The sequence below is a fragment of the Otolemur garnettii genome, unplaced genomic scaffold, assembly GCF_000181295.1.
Source record: "Otolemur garnettii isolate 467f Iridium unplaced genomic scaffold, OtoGar3 scaffold00182, whole genome shotgun sequence".
NCBI lineage: Eukaryota > Metazoa > Chordata > Mammalia > Primates > Galagidae > Otolemur > Otolemur garnettii.
Genome location: NW_003852577.1, coordinates 1,029,566 through 1,049,428, shown reverse-complemented (window position 1 = coordinate 1,049,428; position 19,863 = coordinate 1,029,566).

Genomic DNA, 19,863 nt, shown 5'->3' with positions numbered 1-19,863 from the left:
GTGTGGCTGAGCCAGTGTCCTGTGGCTCCAGCCTCTTGCTCTGCCTCTGTTCTCCAGGTCTGTGTCCTCAGATGCTCTCTGCACTTTTTGTATCATTTTTCTCATTCCCTCATTGATGAATTTAATAAATCTTTGCTGCATGTTTATGTTTATATGTGATTCATATTTATAACTTTAAAAAAGTATGCATTGTGTTTCTTTCCAACAAGTACTGATGGGTCCATGGAGATTTCAGCGAGGCTCATGTTGTTAAGCCATAGAGAGGCCTGGCCATGTCAGAGCAGTAGGCATGAGGCCTATACCAGGAAAAGATAGAAATGACTTTCCACTGATTATAGGCCAATTTTCTTTTTAAAAAAAATCTTACCAAAACAACAGCAAAGTTAGCTTATCAATGTGTCCAAGCATTTTAATCTAATACAAGGGCAAAGCAAACCTATGTGTTGATGCTTGGGCCAAGAATTACCAGGCTCTTCAACTCACCTGTGCAAACATCAGGCCAGGAGGCCAAAGAGATATCCAGATGTGTTTCCCAAAAGGCATAGTAGGAAGGCTGGCTAAGCTCACACAGGGCTGCAGTTTTGACAGAGGACATAAAAAAAATAAACAAATAAAAGGCTAAGTTTCCACAAACTCTGCATTCTCATATCCACCTGCAACCAGACCTCCTCAGTGTGGAGATGTGCCTGTTTCTTGCAAAGGGTTTACGCCTGTGGTTCTGCTCAGCGCTGGAACAGTGCACGCCCCGGTGAAAAGCAAGCCAGAGAAACAGTGCGGCTGCCTCCCTGTCCTTCCATAGCAGTGTGTGCCCGTGTGGCTGTATGTTAGTGTGCACACAGACGCACAGCCTGGCATTTTAAGTGTTCCAGAGATCAACTGATTTGATGCTTAGTGAAAAGAAGTAGTTCATTGAAAAAATGTATCACAAAGGATTAGGGATTTACTCTCAAGGATGGAGGTAATATGTTGGTCACCTTTTTAACACTCAGTGTATCTCATGAATTGATCAATGCCCTGCTGAAATCTGTAATTTTTCTTTTTTGCTCAGCCCCATATGAGAGAACACTAAGATAACTGGTTATTTTGAGGCTAAAGTTAAAGGTAAATGAGAAAAGCAATGATTTATTTCAGTGAATTAGTTTGAGGCCACAGAGAACTCTGTTAAAAGCTTCCCCTACAGCTCAATCACTGTCACATTACAAATTCTACCTTGATAACAAAAAAAAATTTTGCACTATGGCCTCTCTTCATTCTCTCCTTCTACGCAGGGGAGCTCTCCTCTGTGAGATCATCTGTCTGAATTTGACTCTAAGTGATTTACTTAGTGGATATTCCATTTTAATTTGGTAGCCCTTTGGCTAAATGCAGACGGTGGTGGTCTCAGTCTGGGAATAAGCAGACGTCTCTCCGGCATCATTACCTAATCCTGTGAAGTCAACAGAATGATAGAGAAAGAAATTTCTCTTCTGAAGTTGGTAAGGCCTTCTCCATTTCTGGGAACTCTTTCTTAATTCTTGTCTTATAATTTTATGAATCTTCGCTTTTCTTGCAGTCTTATCTTTGGGGTCATTCCAGTCTTTTGAACAAAATTGGTATATAGGTCTTTGGGGTGGGGGTTGTTTTCAATGCTCATGTTGATGTTATACTGTTTCAGGGATGACCACAAGTGGTTAATTCTGTAATTCTTCCAGACATTTTATTTTAAACCTAAGGAAACCATGGTCATTATCAATAAATGTTTATTGAGTGTTGGCTGGGCACGAGCCCCGTCCCTGGCACTTTAACAAGTCTGCTCTCAGTGCTCTGGCTTTCTGAGATGTTCCATTACCTGGTTTAGGAGTCAGGTATTTTCCCCAAAGAGGTATTCATTGTTTCTTAAATTTAAAACTTTCAGTTCCTGGTTTTTAAGGAATTTTGTCTGTGAGACAAGAATGTCTAGTCGTTTTCATTTATTAGCAACTTACAGTGAGCTGGAAACTGTAGTCAATCAGGTGTCACACGTGTACATATTTCCTGGTTTTAACTCCCAGGCCAATCTAGCGAGCTGGGGTGCTACGCTTAAAAATGGGGTATTTGGGCAGCGCCTGTGCGTCAAAGGAGTAGGGTGCCAGCCCCATATACAAGAGGTGGCGGGTTCAAACCCAGGTCTGGCCAAAAACTGCAAAAGAAAAAGGGGGGTCCTCATTTCTGAGGCAAGAACATGAGACTTAGTGAGAAAGCAGGCCCTTTGCTCTGGGCTACACGCGGAGTGTGAAATCCAATTGAGCAAACATCTAGTTTGCCTCTATAGCCTTTTGCAAATTCTCCCCTGGTGCCATGGTATTTCGGAAGTTACATGCCATTTTTATGCATTTTAAACCTTAGGAGACCGAGTCTGCATCAATTAAGTGTTTATCGGTTCTGGGCTTGGCATTTCACCTGTTTTGCATGGTCAGGATTGAGACTATAATAATGAAAATTATTTTAAATTTCCAACTATTCAGCCTATTTTGTTCAATGATGAAAACAGCTGACAGTTTAAATTCCCTAGGTATTGAAAAACTGTGGAAAGTGAAACCCCAAACTAGCTTGCTAGCAAACGACTCAGTGAGCGAGTTAGCAGGGTTGCCCACTCTCTCTGGGTCTCTTGGGATGTTTTCTGTGTGTCTCCACAGTCTGGGTACAGTGCAGTGCATGTTCTGCTGAGGAATCAGTTGAGAGAATAAACAGAGTGCCCCCTGCGTGTGTGGTGGAGCTTGCAAGGCAGGCTTCTCTGCAGCCTGGCCTTCAGAGGATAGACCCAGGGTTTCTCTTTGTGACCTGATGTGAACAGCTGTCACAGTCAGTTGGTTTGGTTTCTCTCTGACTAGTGCTGAGTCCTGGGTGGGCACCAGAGACTGAGGCTGGCAAACTGGGTGCTGCTCAGCAAACACACACACACACAGATGTGCTGCTAAGGAAGCACACACACGCAGTGAGACAGAGCGCCAGAGAGAGGACTACCTCATACAAAAGAAATGAATTCACTGTTGTTAATCATTATGGCTTATACCTCAAATTAAATGACACATCTTTTTCTGAAAAGATCTCTGTTTCATATTTGTCAGTTGCTGTCCTCTGAGGAGCTTTAAAGGTGCACCTCATCCTTAAGGACTGAACTATTGGCACTGTTACATGAGTAAGTGGGGGTGAAGGGTGGGCAAGAGAGGGAAACTGGAGCTGAGAATGCCACAGGAGGGAAACAGCAGGTGGAGCCTGACATGCCGATGCTGGGGCCTCTCGGCAGTGGAAGCACCAGGAAGGGCCCATGCCACAGCACAGCCACCTCTGTCAGCAGCTGCCAGGCACCACCCCCAACCTGGACAAATGTCCTTACTTAGGGTGCAGTTGTCTCAGAGAGAGCTCTTAAGCCTTAAAGCCTTTCTCTGTGCAGCCCTTGTGCTTCGAACAACTTTCCAGGTGGTTCAAGATAGTTGTCAAAACTGTTCATAATTTGTCACTGAGCAGCTGCATTTCAAAGTCCAGGTGGTGATAGCACAGGCTGGACATGAGGAAGAGCAGAGAGCCAGTGGCCAGAGACAGGCACGTGTGTGTCTCCTGGGCTATTTTGGAGATCTTAAGACTGACCCACAGTGGCATCTGTCCCCAACCATCAGCCACCAATGTGCCCTTGTGATGGGGGCTCAGACAGACCTGTCGGCCCCAGGGACAGATCTGAGTTAATGCCATGGCAGGTAACTCAGCCTGTCTCTGAGGCTTTTCTGGATATCTAGCTGTGGACTTAGTGTGGACACTGTCCAGGAGCACCCTTCCTATTAGAAACGGCACACATGCATCTTTGGTGGGTTTTCCTATGGCAGGTGGGTGAACTGCAGTCCCCAGTATCCCTGGCTTCCTTCCTTGTGCCCTGTCCCCATACTGTTCTTCATGAGCCATCTGTGAGACACCACACGGGTATCACCCACACTTGGGGTTCTCAGCAGCAGGATGTTCTCTGCTAGCACAAGAAAGAGAATCCTGGTCTCTGTTCACCAAGAAACAGGTATAGCTGGGAGATAATGAAACTCAAGGTCCCATTTTAGGGGACAGGGACAGAACAGTGGGTTGAGCCCTGGCTAATCCAATTTTTTCCTCCTCTTTAGGTGCACACATTTTTTTGACTACATCTTCTGAAAAGCATAGGAATTTCATGGTGACGTTTGTCTTTTTGGCCCTGTAACCCAGAATATTGAAGATGAGGCTATTAAGCAAAACCTCTTGAACTGGAGGTCTTCTCCCTGCGGAGAGGAGCACCTGGAAGGCAGCCTCACAGCAGGCTCCCGGTTCACACTCCTGACTCCGTGCTTTACTCACCTTTGCAGGGACCTTCCCCTGCCTACCTGATGTCAGGGCTTCCTTCTGCCTTTAAGCAGCCTCTGAGAAGTTTTCCCCACTGTCTCAACACTGATGGCCAGGGCTCTGTTTGTTTACTTTTCAAGCCGGTGGCAGCTGAGGAGGGAGGTTCAAAACGCAAAGTTGTGTATGAATTATAATGTGGTATGTTCAGGTTTTAGCCTTGTACCGGGCAGGGCTTCAAAGTCTGTTTTGAATGGGTTTTCTTCAGGGGGGCCACACTACCACCCTCTAAGTGGGGATTTGAGGATGCATCCCATCTTCCATCACTCCTAACCTCAGCCAGAGCAATAAGAAACAAAAACTCCAACACTTTACATTTCTCCCTCTTTGATGTAAAGTAGGGTGAGGACATGAAGCTGGGGCCTCTGAGAAGAAAGCAGTTGGGCTGGCGCAGAACGCACACTCTCTCTTCCTTCCTTGAGGAGAACACAAACTGTACTAGCAAATTAAAAATATCAGCAAGCCTTGATTTAGATAAATTTAGCTTGTTTTGGGTTAAGGTGGAGGAGGGGAAGAGTAAAAGGAATCCAAATAGCCTGTGCAAAGGATTTGCTGAACATGTTTTTTTTTAAAAAAAGCTGACAGGCATTAAATTAAGTAACAACTACAGATTACACAAGGGTAAACACTGTGGCTAATGTTTGACTAAAAGCTAACTGAGGGCTCTAAGTGACTCCAGTGAATTTACAGATCAGGTCAGTAACCGCCCTAGGGAACTGTCGGGGCTGCTCAAGGTGGGGGAGAACTTTTATATGCAGAAGCCACATTTTTAAATTTAGAAGAAGAAAAGTAAAGCTGTAGGAACTGATTTAGAAGCTTCAGAGAAGAGGAAGAGAAAGGAAGAGAGGAAAAGAAAAAGAAAGTGAGAGTGAGAGAGAAAGAGAGAGGTGGGATGAATAGTGTGTCTGTGGGCTTGGGGTGGAAAAGTGGCTGAGAAAAAAACATAAGAAAGAAACATCAAACTTTCAAATAACTCTTCCAGCAGGAGAGAATGTGCTGGGATCAAGAGCTAACTGTTCCTAGGAGGTAGGCGTCTTAACTTCAAGACTGTGCCAGGGGCTGCATCAACCCCAAATGAAAGAGTGTAAACTGCCTTGTGTTATCAAATAAAACTAATTTAACTCTGCAGCATTTAGCTTCAATTTAAAACATAAGTGTATGGTTGTATAGTAAATTATTTTAAAATTACAGTCCCTCTTCAACATAAACTCTTTTGATACAGTTTTAAATGCTTTTAAAATGGGATGTGTAGTTCGTTTAGTGACCTAGCAGTTGATATCCCTGGATGGAGTTTCCACCATGTACATTAGTTCACTAAAGCTGGGATGACCATAATTGCTAAACAATCCAATGTCACTAGATGGGCCAATTCAGCACTTTTTGCTACATATTTCCACATATCTAGAATCTTCCTCCACTCCCCTCCCCCACTATGTTTATGAAAGCAAGCCATTTAACCCTTGCATTTCCTGGACTTGAATCATTTTCTTAATAAGGTATAAAACACTTGCAAATTTGCACCACTGAGATTAGCACACTATTATGAAGGAAATAATATGGTCCTCATGTCAGGGATGGGGACCTGTCTGTTTGTGCTCAGCAGATCCTCATGGAAGCCCAGTAACTCCAAGGACCCATTTTCCTTCTCAAGATTTTGTTTCCTCTTGGGCAAAGGCAAGTGTGTCTGCTGTGCGAGGCCAGCCTTGAGTTTAATCTTGGAGTCTCTAAAACAAACCAGGCTAAGATCTGGATAACATGGGTACACATTTTTGTGTGTGTCCAGATGAAACTTTAAAACTGCTAAAAAGCCACCAAATTCTGTGCCCTCTCCCTTGATTGCCCTGTACCGTCAGGCTGGAGAAATGAACAGCGGTTATGTTCTAGTGTTGAATCTTGTGCTCACGTTGCCGAGACAAACCCCTAGGTGCAGGCAGCCTATTCAGCACTCTCCAGGGAGAAATCAAACACCTTGCCTGTACGGACAGCTGGACATCTGAACTTTTCCTTTGTTGGAGGAGCCAGAGGAGAAGAATGATGCTGTCACATTCCCTCTGTACTCAGTTGACTAACTTGGTGACTTTTATTGTCACATCCCGAACATGATGGCGACCTGACTAAGGTCACCAGTCCCATAGGACTATTTTAAAAATTGGACAACCACATGGCATTTTCAGTTATTGCCCCTTATAAATTTGCTCCAATATTCTGATAAGCAATCGTCAAAAGATATATCACCTCCAGGCATGAAGACATGCTGCCATGTGGCAGAACTGAATGAAATGGCGTTTTGGAGAGACCTGTATCATCGGTGGACATCGTTTGGTGCACTTATCCTCCACAGCTGTTAAGAACAAAGAGCAGGACCAGCTGTGTCTACTGAGGCAGTTCCTTTTATTTATTTATTTTTAACTTAGGAGTATCTAAAGGGGATTTAGCTTTCATGTATGGAAATGTTCTGTAATTCAAACAATTCCCTATAATTAAAGAAAGAGTGACGTGAATTGCAGCTTGCAGGCATTGTCACTTGACTGCGATGAAGTGGCATTTCCTTTCTTTGTCTTTAATAAAAAAATACGGCTTTGGGTTACAGTTAACTGACTCTTAAGCTCTCCTACTTTAACTTGAAAAATGAAATGTATGTAATTCCTCAAAATTCCAAATCACAAAGTCGGGTAATGGCAAATTCTATCCCAATAATAACAATGCCTGCTGATATTTATTGTGCCACTTACTCTGTGACTGCTGTCAGCAGCAACCCTGCAGGCAGGTAATGTTACTTTCCCATCGCTACGCTTAGGAAGTGAGGTGCAGAGAGCTCAGGCAAGTGACTGTGGTCCGCGCAGTCGGAGAGTCCACATTCAGCCACACCACCAGTGAGAGGACACATCCTCACTCTGTGTTTCCAGGTATCAAACTACATCTGGTCATCCTGGCTCCACTTGGCTCCTGTGTCCAAACTTATTTTGGTATAATGGGCCCTTCATCCCAGAGTGACGGGGAAGAGGCCGAATTTCTTAAAGGCAAATTAAGCTTCATTCTCCATTATGCCCAAAGATTCTATCTCCTCTCCAAACTTAGAACACACATTTTGTTTTTATAAGTGTGTTATAAGTTCTATTTTATCAGAGCTATGCCTTTCCTGTTCCTGCTGCTGTTGTGGCAGAATATTCCAGAAGAAAGATCCTGGGACCCTCTCCTGCTTTCTCAGACTGAGCAATTTCTAACCTCACATCTCTTCTCTACACCTTGCTCTTCTATAACAGAACAAAGCCCTTTTTTTGTAGTGTTTTCCAGTTCATAGAGCAAGTTCTTACACATTTCTTCATGTGCAGTCTGGATCTTCATGGCCCAGATAAGGAAGTTATAGTGCGGGGACTAGCCACACAACTAGTCCCCCAAAAGTTAGACTTAAGATCTGCCTTTCTGATCCCCTGTCCTGAGCCCTGCTCTCTCCTGCATCTAGAAACAACCTGTTTCAGTAAGAGACCTCAAAGTATTTCACAAAGCCTGCTCCTTGTTTCTGTGAAGTGGCTGCACACCACCTAGCATGCTGCCCACACTGTACTTTATGTGTGAATCTGCTTGCCATGTGGACAGCTCACTGCAGTAGATGAGACGTTGGAACAGCTTAGGTAGGAGAGCACAGGGTGGCCTGGGCCGTGGTAGGCTTCTGTGAAACCATGCTGGTTCATGTCATAGGTAGTGCGGCCGAGTTGGCCCCTGGGCGCCACTCAACATGATAGAGAAGGGTTGCTTCAACCTAAAGAAATGAGGAAGAGCTACTGGTAGTGAGCAAGGGTGTCTGAATGCTCCCTTCCTCTGCCATGCCTCTCTGGTGGGATGCTGGCACAGGGAGGATTAGGTGGCTGCTGAATTATTCATTCCAATTTATAGCCTTCAAGGACCAAGCTAGCTGGAGGCTGGATACCAGTGCTCTAGCTGAGAATTTCAGAACAGCCTAGGTGTTTTCCACAGATCTGAATCTGCGGGGACCTGGAGAGAAGGCTCTTAAAACAGTATGCTCACTGTGTTCAGGGCATATGCTGGCTGGTTCATAAGGCATCCCTAAGAAAAGCCACCATCCCCGCTCTAACCAGACAGGGAATGCGTGAGAGGACAAGAGAGAAGCCTGTAGGAAAAAAAATGCCCAAAAGGTATGTTAACGGAAGACACACAAAGCCCCTTTCTGAGGGGCCTTTCAGCTGGAGTTTGCAAGCAAGATACTAACAGACACATATGGGCAGGTTAATGTCCTAAAACAAAGCAGGAGCCAGTGAGGACAGAGCCAGACAAATGGAAGATTGCAGCTGGTAAGGAAGCCTGTGCAGCACCACACCACTAGACCACCGCTACTCCAAATGCCGGCTCGGGGCCACTGGGCACAGGCTCGGTGGAGAAACAGACCGTGCCTCTGGGAAAGCCTTCTCCACTTTCCGCTACACATCATGGGAGCATTAGAAGGCTTTGCAGTAAGGACTCTCTCCTGACTGAAGGCCAGGTTAGAAGCTGCTGGCCTGCCTTTGTGGGCAGCGGGAATGGTCGCCTTGCGGAGGAAGAGCTCTGTATGTGTGCACGTGGGCACTGTGGCAAAGGCTGTGACTTGATGAGTTACGTGGCAGCTGCGAGACAGGCCACTTGCTGCTGTGACTGGTCTCTACTTGCAGATCTGTTGGTCATCACTGACCACACTTTGCTGGTTTGGGTACATGCTTCTTTAGGGGAACAAACGAAATTTTACAAGTTGCTGAGCATGGCAGCAATCACTTTCCTGCACTTGTCCCCCCTTTTTCTAAAGAAGTAGAGTACCAGCTTCCATTGCACTAGTTCCTAATCCTGTGATAACCATTCTAGAGCCATTCCTTCAGCTCACTCAAACCAACACTCCCTCCCATTCTTCCCAGGGAGGGCTGACCCACACTTACCCATCCTGTCCTCCCCTGAGCTGTGGCCCTCAGGCAGAGGAGCTCCAGCTTCCACACGGCTATCAGCACTCGTGCTTAGAAAAGCTGACGTGCCTCGCCAAGGTTCTCAGGACACGCTCAGGCTCTGTGTGAGCTGAGCCGGGCTGCTGGCCTCATCTCTCCCAGGCCAACCCGCGCATCCCTTTACCCTGTGCCGGTTGTCGCCACCGCACAGGCCATGTGGTGCTTCTAGACACAGCTGCTGCGCAGAAGGGCTTGAGGCAGGACTTCAGCTGGAATTTTGATGCAGTGATCTTCTGGGCACGTGTATCGGTAAGGCCCTTTTTAACCTCTGTGTCATGTGGGTCCCCCTCTACAAACTGGAGTGGCAGCAGCATCTGTCTGTCTAGGAGATCCAACGAGATGACAAGGGGGAAGTACTCAGCACCACGTGTGGTACAAGGTGAATGCTCGTTCAATGATAGTTTTATAACTAGTATTACCATTTCCTTCTTTTCTCGAAAAAGTGGCTAATCTTAACACACACCTGTCTGTATAAGGTCTCATGGCTTGGGGGACAGGGAGAGGGGAACCTCAGTGAAGCAAAGGTCGCATTTCTGGGCTATTCCATAGTCAGGCCTGTGCTAAGCTGGAATCTGGGGCCGAACAGAGAACTGGGATGCACGGAAACCTGCAGGAACACCTAGTGTTGCACTGGCACGTTGCCAGGTTGCAGGAGACCTGCTCAGGGAACCAGGGTGTGCCCAGGAGATGTCGCCAGGACCCCACGGCTTGCAGGGCTAAGCCCTTTCCTGCCTTCCTCTCTATGGATGAAAATTTGAGTATGGGGTTCAGTAAAATACCTGAAGGAAGTTAGTGATCAAAGTGTCCAGCTCTGCCTCCCAAGGGCCATGCACTTGATCCACATGTCAGCATTGTCACTGGCAGACCGGGTGAGTCAGCAAGTCTGCAGAGCAGAAAGGCAAAACTGGAGAGGATGTGGTAAAATGCCATTTAAATCAGTGACTCACAAACCAGGAGCTGTCGTGGCACCCACCCTGAGGGATCTGAAGCAAGGCTAAGTGGCAGGAGCCTTCTTGAATGAAGTAAGTGGATATACGTTGCTTCATTGTAACTTCTTCTGATTCCTTTTTTTTTTTTTTCCCCAAACATCTGGGGCCTTTTTCTGCAGGGAGTGCAAAGAACGTTGCCAAGTCTTTAAACAATTAACCTGGGTATATTAAGAGAGGAAAAAAAAAAAGATAAAATAAATCAGGCAACTCCTTGGCGTGGCACACAATCCAGGTATTTTGTCCTGGAGGTAAAGAGGCCCTTAGTGGTCAGCTCTAGACTTGGATGGATCATGGAGTTTGAGTGCCTATCACTTAATTTTAAACCTACCCAAATGTGCCCCCCTCACACCTTATTTGAACATTGTTTGTCTCTGGGGTAAGAATTAACATAAGCTATAAATGTTCTTCCAGTACTAGTTATTAACCGATGGATGTCAAAAGCCCTTGGCAAATATAAAATGTTCTATCTGTATTCATCAGGCAAGACTCAGAGTTTTCTTTAAGTACTACAGTCAAGACAGACTGAAGTTCTATGGTCTTTTTAACGTGGGAGGCCTCAAGGGTGGATTGAATTAGGCATTTTATCCCCTTTTATGCCCTGTATTCACAGACAACACTCCAGTGGGGTAACATAAAACCACAGACAGATTTCTTTACAGTGGGATTTAAGGGAACTAGGAAAGCAGCCTGAGCCATGTGTAGAGAGCTGGGGAAAGAAGTGTCAGAGAAGAAAGTGGACCTTCACAGAAATGGCAAAGGTGAAAAACCTCGGCTGCTCCAGATGTTATGCTGACAGGCATGTTTCTTTGGCAACTTATAATTTCCCAAAATTCATTCCTCGGCTTTAGGTCCTCCTAAAGGTGTTTATGCTATATTTCAACATGGGAGGAGCAATTGCTTCCCAGATCTTCGGGCTCTCACCAGCACCCACATAGACACATGCCACAAGCAAATGACAGGAGGGGGAAGGTTCAAAGAGAACTCCTATATCTCTCAGAATTTCCAGCACGTTGCTCACTGTAGATGGACAAAACATGTAAAAATAACATCTTGAGACTGCAAGGCATGCACACCCCCCACCCCCCATAATTTTGAGCTAGGAAAGGAACATTGTGCAATTGGTGTCCCAGGCCCTGATGACCCCTCCTGCTCCTGCTGGCATGCTGCCCAGCCACACCATGCCAAGTTTCAAGAGGGGAGTGTCCAGCATCTGGAGCTGCTGTTTAGACTTGCTGATGTGGACATCAATCTGTTGGTTGTCAGTGAGGACAAGGTGTTTTCAAATGAGCAGCAGAGGACCTTGTGCTAGTTGCTGATGGCCAGTTTTGGCTCTGATTAGAAGCTTGAGAAATAAAAATGTTATGCTTACAATATCTAGGAACAGAAACAGATCAGAGAACACCATCAGTGGAGGGCTCAGAGGAAGGAGACTGGCTTCCAATGAACATGGAGAACTTCTTGGGTTGTTAGAAACCATCTGTCTTTTTTTCTGGACAGGAAGTGGGATTTACTGGTTGGTGCAAATGAGAGGGCAGCACATTAGAAAAAGGGAAAAGAATGAGGGGAAGAGATGAGAAAGAGAGGGAAGAGAGTAGAAAGCAGGGAGTGAGAGAGGGGAAGAGGGGGCAGAAGAGAGGGAAAAGGAGGTAGAGAGCGGCAAGGCACCCCAAAGGAGAAAGGAAGAGCCTGCCAGCCGGCAGTCTGGGTTGCCATCAATGGGAGGTCAATTGATTCTCGATGCTTGTCAAAATTTGTAGAACTGTGTGTGCCTGAAAAAGGTTCTACTGTACCTAAAGTTTAACTCAATAAACTTGATGTTAAAAAATACTGTAGTTTTGAAGGCCATTCCATTTAAAACCAAAGAGCATTTTGAGTCTCTAGTGCCTCTTTAAAGAAATATTTTGGATTTAGGGTTTTTTTGTTTTTGTTTTGCAGTTTTTGGCAGGGCTGGGTTTGAACCTGCCACCTCTAGCATATAAGGCTGGTGCCCTACCCCTTTGAGCCACAGGCGCTGCCCTTGGATTTAGGTTCTTATTAGATTAAAAAAATACTTCACAGTGAGACTTAAGTCTTTAAGGCCAAAAGGAGGAATAGAATCTGCATGTTTCAGAGTTGTTTGCACTTTTCATTTGGCCATTTTAATTTTTTTCTGAAAAAGAAGTCAAACTTATGAAGCATCAAAACTGTAATTCCAAAAACTGAATTGGTTTTGAATTCCCAAGGATGTGGGTGTGAAGAGAAGTTAGAATTTCTTAAGGGTCACCTATTTAGGGAAAAAAACAAGAAATCAACTGTTAGAATTAAGAGTCACTATGATATGTCGATATAAAATATTAAAAATATCCATAACCACATAATTGTCAAGAGGGCAAAGAGCTCTTTTACAATAGGGGAAAAAGGAAGCAAAGTAAATAAGAACAGAAACAATATAACAATGACAAAACCTGGAAACAAGTTTGAAAAACAATGAATAGGGCTTCTGTGAATTTAGCTATAGAACTTTAGTTAATAATGCGAAAGCAAAATTGAATAAATTGAAACATATTTCATATTATTAGATGGTGTCACTTTTTTTCAAATTGATTGTTAGGCAATATGGTTCTAATCAAAATCCCAACTTAAAATATTTTGGAGTGAAAATGTGAGACAGGGTTGATTGAGAAGAATATGTGGATAAAAATAATCAAGCAAGATTTATAAAGAAATGAAGAGAATTGTACTCTAGACTTAAAAACCTGTTGTAAATCTTTAACAGTATGAAGATAATAAAGAGCCCCCAGATGCACCCAAATGTATGTGTAGTGTTGGATGGAGTCATTGTAAATTAGAGAAGAAAATGAAATTCATTCCAGTGAACAGTACTGGAGCAATTAGATGACTTTTTGAGGCAAGTACTCCTGAATAAATTGTAAATGGATTAAGTAACTTAACATTTGAAAACACAAAAGAGTAGAAAAAATTATGGTACATATCCATGTCAATTATCAGTGTGTAGAAGCCCTTTGGATAAAAAAGTATTAGGCAAAGAATAACCTAAAAAAAGAAAAAGACAAAATAGAAAACAAAGGTTAACATGGTTAGTGCATGAAGCATTTCCAGAAATCAATGATTAAAAAAATAACCTAAGGAAAATAATTATTGATATTCACAATAAAAGCAATTTGTAGAAGCAGGAAAAAAATACAATAAATCATGAAAAATACTCAGTCTCACTATTCATTTACATTTAAAATAATTGAAAAATGGCTCAATTTTCAAGAGCCAACAGGAGTGGCTCACTGCTGTAATCCTAGCACTCTGGGTGGCCAAGGCAGGTGGATTGCTTGAGCTCATGAGTTCCAGACCAGCTTGAGCAAAAGCAAGACCCCTGTCTCTACTAAAAAACAAACAAACAAACAAAAATACTAAGTCAAGAGCATTGCTTGAGCCCAAGAGTTGGAGGTTGCTCTGAGCTGTGACACCATGGCCCTCTATCCAGGGCTGAGAGACTCTGAGCTTGAGACTCTGTCTCAAAAAAAATAAAAATAAAAATAAAAATAAAATAATTAAAAGAAGACTCAAATTTCTGTCTCCCAAATTAGCAAATATTTAAAATTTTAAGACCACCTGATAATTACATAGTTCAAGATAAAGGAAAATCTCATCTACTGCTGCTGGAAGTACAAAGTTCAAGTTCTCTGGTTTAAAATGTGGCAGTATAGTATAACCGAAGACTTAAAGCTGTGTACCACATTAGACCTAATAATTTCTCTTAAGGAATCTATCCTTAGAATACATTTTTAGGAAATATAAAGTTTAGTGCACAGATTTTTATTGCAATATTATTTTTAATTGAAACATTCTAAAAATAGGTTTAATTAATTACAGCACATCTATAGGCATGAAGAATTATATTATCAAGAATATTTAAGGCTTTGGAAAAATGTAAAAAATAACATGAAGTTAAAAAAATAAGATCTAAAACTATATCTACACCAGAGTTGTGGAGGGTTTGAATGTGTGTGCACATTTATGTGTATAAACTCAGAAGAAACACTGGTAGAGTCTCACAAATGAAATGTGAATCATGGTTCTCAGAATGGTGGGATTATTAATGGATTTTTATTACCTTTGTTTGCTTTTTTTTTATCTTTTTGGTAAAAAGAATATATTTATGATCATAAGCATAAATATTATTTGTGTAATTTTCTTTGCTATCAAGGGCTCCCTCTACTGCTCATCTCAAAAATTAGGGAGTGTTGGCCTCCTAGGACTTAATTCTGATCTCCATCATCTTCAGGAAGCCTTCATTTGCGATTTTGGTGACCCCTCTCCCATTCTTATTTACCTTAGATGCAAGCCCTTCTAGTTTGAGCACTTGAAAGGATAGATCAAATTCTGGTTTTTGTTTTTAATTGAGACATAAGGCACATACACTAGTCATTCACTTAAAGGGCACAAATTTGATGGCCTTTAAGTATATTCACAGAGCTATGCCACTGTCACCACTAATTCCATAACATTTTCATCATTCTCCAAAGAAAACTTGTGCCCATCAGCAGTCAGTCTCCATCACTTTCTTCCTGTATCCCTGGTAACCAGTGTTCATGGTGTTAAGGCTCAGCTTTGGATTCTGAACACTTTGAATTTAAGGAAATTGGAAGGCCTTAGAAGTTGCCTCAGAATGGAAAAATTTTTCTAAACTTCTCTTGACTGACCTCCATCTCTCACCTTAATATAAGCCAAGCACAAAGAAAGACTTTTCTGGAATTTCTGTATCTGACTAAAAAATGAAATCTGACTAAAGAAATGGAATTGTTTGAAGATGCCCTGTAGGAATCTCATCAAATAACCTAGAAAGATTAACCACCAGAAAAAGGAAGAGACTAAAAGTCATTACGAACAGATTTTTTATTTATTCTTCTCAGAGGAGGTTAGTGACATTAGCTAACTTTATCTAACATAATAAGACAACCTTTGTTCACTCCTCACTTTCTCTAACTTCCCTAGTCAATCCCAGTAAGTTTTCTAAGAGAATTACTTGTAAGATAATGTCTGCTTCCCAGATCTATTTATTTCTCCTAAAAAATTATTTAGGACTCCCTCCAAAATTATGCAACCCCCATTCCTTCTCCCCTATGCAGAAAGTATTTAAACCTCAACCATCTGACCCCTCTTTGAGTCTCTTATTTTATATGGGTCCCGTGTTTATGCACTCTCATATAATCATAGGCTTTTTCTCCTATTACTCTGTCTACTGTTAGTTCATTCCAGAGAACTTTCGGAACGAGAAGAAGGAGCTTTCTCTCTGCCTTTACAGTGGAGGTTTGCCCATTTAAAACATTTCATATAAATGGAATCCTACTGTAAGTAGCCTTTTGCGTCTGGCTTCTCTCACTTAGCATAGTGGTTTCAAGGGTCATCTATGCTATAGCATGTATTAGGATTTCACCTCTTTTGTGACAGAATAATGTTTCATAGTTTGAATATATTTTATTTAACTTATCTATTCATCAATTAATGAACATTTGGGTTATTTTCACTTTGAAGGTGCCATAACTAATGCTGCTATGAGTATTCACATGTAAGTTTTTGCCACATGTTTTTAATTCTCTTGGGTATATACTTAGTAAAATTGCTGAGTCAAACTGTAACTCTATGTTAACGAGGTAACTCTATGTTTTTCAAGGTACTGCTCAGCTGTTTTCCAGAGGGACTGTATTATTTTATATTCCCACTGGAATTGTATAAAGGTTCTAATTTTTCCTTATGCACACCAGTACTTATTTATTACCTTTATTATAGCCATCCTAGTAGATATGAAGTATTCTCTCATTATGGTTTTGATTTCTCTTTTGATCAATGATGTTGAACATTTTTCACGTTTCTTGGCTATTTTTTATATCTCCCATGGGGAAATGTCTATTTAAATCTTCTGTCTGTTATTTAATTGGGTAATTTGCCTTTTTATTGTTTGTTTGTAATACTTTTTTAGATATATTCTAGATATTAGACTCCTAACAAGTACATGACTTGCAGATATTTTCTCTAATTCTATGGTGGGGCTTTTCACTTTCTTTTGTAGGAACTATAGAATTAGCTTGTGAATTTTTGTAAAAAAAAGCAATTGGAATTTTGATAGAAATAGTATGGAATCTATAGATTAAATCCATGAGTTTGTAATTTTTACAATATTAAGTATTCCAATCCAGGAACACATGTATTTCTAGTTACTTAGGTCTTCTTTAGCTTTGTCAATAGTTTTTAGTTTTTAGTGTACAAGTCTTGCAATTATTTTGTAAATTTATTCCTGAGCATTTTGTTCTCTTTAATGCTGTTGTATATGACATTTTCATAATTTTATTTTCTGACTGTTCATTGTTAGTATTAAATATAGAAATGCAAATGAATTTTCTACATTTCTCTCGTATCCTATAACTTTGCTAAACTGGTTTATTAACCCTGAAAGATTTTTGTGATTTCCTTAAAATTTTATGTATACAAGATAATGTCATCACCAAATGGAGATTAACTTCTTCCTTTCCAATCTGGATGCATTTTATTTCTTTTTCTCCACCAATTGATCTAGCTAGACGCTCCAATACAATATGAATAGAAGTGGTGGGATAACATCTTCTTTATTGTCTCTTGAGAAAGCTTATTCAGGCCTTCGGCATTTATTAGCCATGATGTAAGCTGTGCATTCTCCTCTGATGCTGTTTACCAGACTGAGGAAATTCCCCCTCTAACCGAATTTGTTGAATTCTTTAACATGAAATGATTTTTATCATAGATTTGGCTAAATATTTTTTCTGTGTATATTGAGATGATCACATGATTTTTTGTTCTTTTTTTTCTATTAACATGAGATATGATTTTAATTTTGGTATGTTGAACTAACCTTCATTCCAGGAATGAATTCCAGTTGGCCATTTGGTATAATTCTTTTTAAGTGTTCTACACTTAACTAAGTGTACTGATATTTTGTCGAGATTTTGGCATCTGTATTTTAAAGGGCTATTCATTTGTACTTTTCTTTTCTTGGAATGTTTTTGTTTGATTTTGATGTCAGGGTAACATTTATAAAATGAGTTGGGAAATATTGCCTCTTAGGTTTTTTGGAAGTGTTTTTCAAGGATAGGTCTTAATTGTTCTTTAAACAATTTGTGGAATTTGCCAGTGGGACTATCTGATCCTGGACTTTTCTTTGTGGGAAATTTTTGATTACTAACTCAATCTCTTTACTTGTTATAGGTATATTTATTAATATATTGCTTATTTCTTCCTGGGTCAGTTTCAGTAGTTTGTATTTTTTTAGGAACTTTTCCATTGTACCTAGATTATATATTTTATTGGCATACACTTGTTCAGAATACTCCATTTTAATATATTTTATTTTCCATATAAGTAAATTTTTCTATATAAGTAAAGTTAGGTAGAAATGCCTCCTCCTTTATTCTGGCTTTCAGTAAATGAAAATTTTTCTTTTTCCCCTCTAATCATTCTATCTATTGATTTGTTAATTTTTTTGATCTTTTCAAAGAATCCCCTTTAACTTTTTGTTTTATTGATTTTCTCTATTTTTTTTTAATATTTTATTTCCACTTCAGTTTTGTCATTTGTTTCCTTATGATTTTGTGGGGTTTAGTTTGCTCTTATTTTTCTAGTTGGTATAAGGTTAATTTATTGAGACTTGTCTTTATTTTCAAAATAGATACTTGCAGCTATAAATTTTCCTCTTGGCACTGTGTTATCCTTTCATTTTCATTCACCTCGAAGTATTTCCTAACTTCCCCTATGATTTCTTCTTTGACTCATTTATTAAGCATATATTTCTTAATTTCTATATATTTGTGAATTTTCCAATTTTTTTTTACTGTTATTGACTTCCAATTTTGTTCTACTGTGATTGGAGAACACATTTTTTATTATTTCAATATTTGTGAATTTACTGAGATTTGTTTTTTGATCTAACATATGATAGATCTTAGGGAATGTTTCATGTGCACTTGAGAAAAAGACGTATACTGTGCTGGTTGTGTTGAATAAATGTCTGTTAGGTTTTGTTGGTTTATGGTATTGTTTAACTTCCTATTTACTTGTTTACTTCCTGTCTTGTTCTATCCATTATTGAAAGTGAGATATTGAAACCACCAATTATTATTATTAAATAGTCCCTCTGTTCCTTCAATTCTATTTTTGATTCATGCATTTCTGGGCTCTGTTTGTGGGTGCATATATGCTTATAATTATGATACTTGCTTTATGGATTGGTGTTTTAATATCTTTTTTTGTTTCTGGAAACAAGTTTTGTCTCAAAGCCTGTTTTGTATACAAAATGTCTACATTTGCCTATAGTTTTCTTTTATTGTTATGTTGGTATCTGGTTTGGTGTTAGGGGAATGTTGGCCTTATAAAATGAATTTGAAAGTATTCCCTCCTCTTTAATTTTCTGGACTAGTTGGAGAAAAATTGGTATTCTTCTTTAAATGTTTGATAGAATTCAGCAGTGAAGCCATCTTCTTACATCAAAAGTCCTTGGCTTTTCTTTGATGGAAGGCTTTTTATTACTGAATCAGTTTGCTTGCTCATTTATTGTTACATTCAGATTTTTAAATTTCTTCCTAATTTAATCATGGTAAGTTGTATGTGTTCAGGAATTGATCAATAGATAAGTCTTCTAGCTTATCAAATTTTCTACCATATAATTATTCATGATAATCACATGATCCTTTGTATTTCTGTGGTATCAGTTGTAATGTCTCTTTTTACAGCTCTGATTTCATTTATGAGTCTTCTGTCTTTTGTTATTTGTTAATCTATGAAAAGGTTTGTTGATTTTGTTTCTTTTCAAAAAACCAACTCTTCATTTTGTTGATCTTTGAATTGTTTTTCTAGTTTTTACTTTGTTTATTTCTGCTCTGAGATTTATTATTTCCTTCTATCAGTTCTGGTTTGGGTTTAGTTTGTTTTTGTTTCTCTAGTTCCTTTTGGCACTTTCCAGGTTGTTTATAATGAGTTTTTTTTTAATGTAACATTTATTGCTATAAATTTTCCTTTTAGAATTGCTTTCTCTGTGTCCTCATAAATTTAAGTATGATGTGTTGTCATTTTTGTTGTTTCAAAAAATTTTTCAAATTTCCTTTTTAATTTAGTCATTGGCTTATTAATTATTTAGAGGCATGCTGTTTAATTTTCATGTATTTGTAAAGTTTACCAAGTGTTTCTTGTTAATTTTTAGTTTTATACCATTGTGTTCAGAAAAAATACTTGATATGATCTCTATCATCTTAAATCTGTTGAGACTTATTTTGTGGCCTAATATATGATCTATCATAGAGAATCTTCCATGTATAATTGAAAACAGTGTATAGTTTGTAGTATTGGATGGAATGCTTTTCAAATGTCTGTTAGGTCCATTTGGTCTATGGCATAGTTTAAGTGCAATGAATCTTTGTTGATTTTCTGTCTATATGATTATTCAATGTTAAAACTGTCATTATTATATTGCAGTCTATTTCCTCCTTTTGATCTAA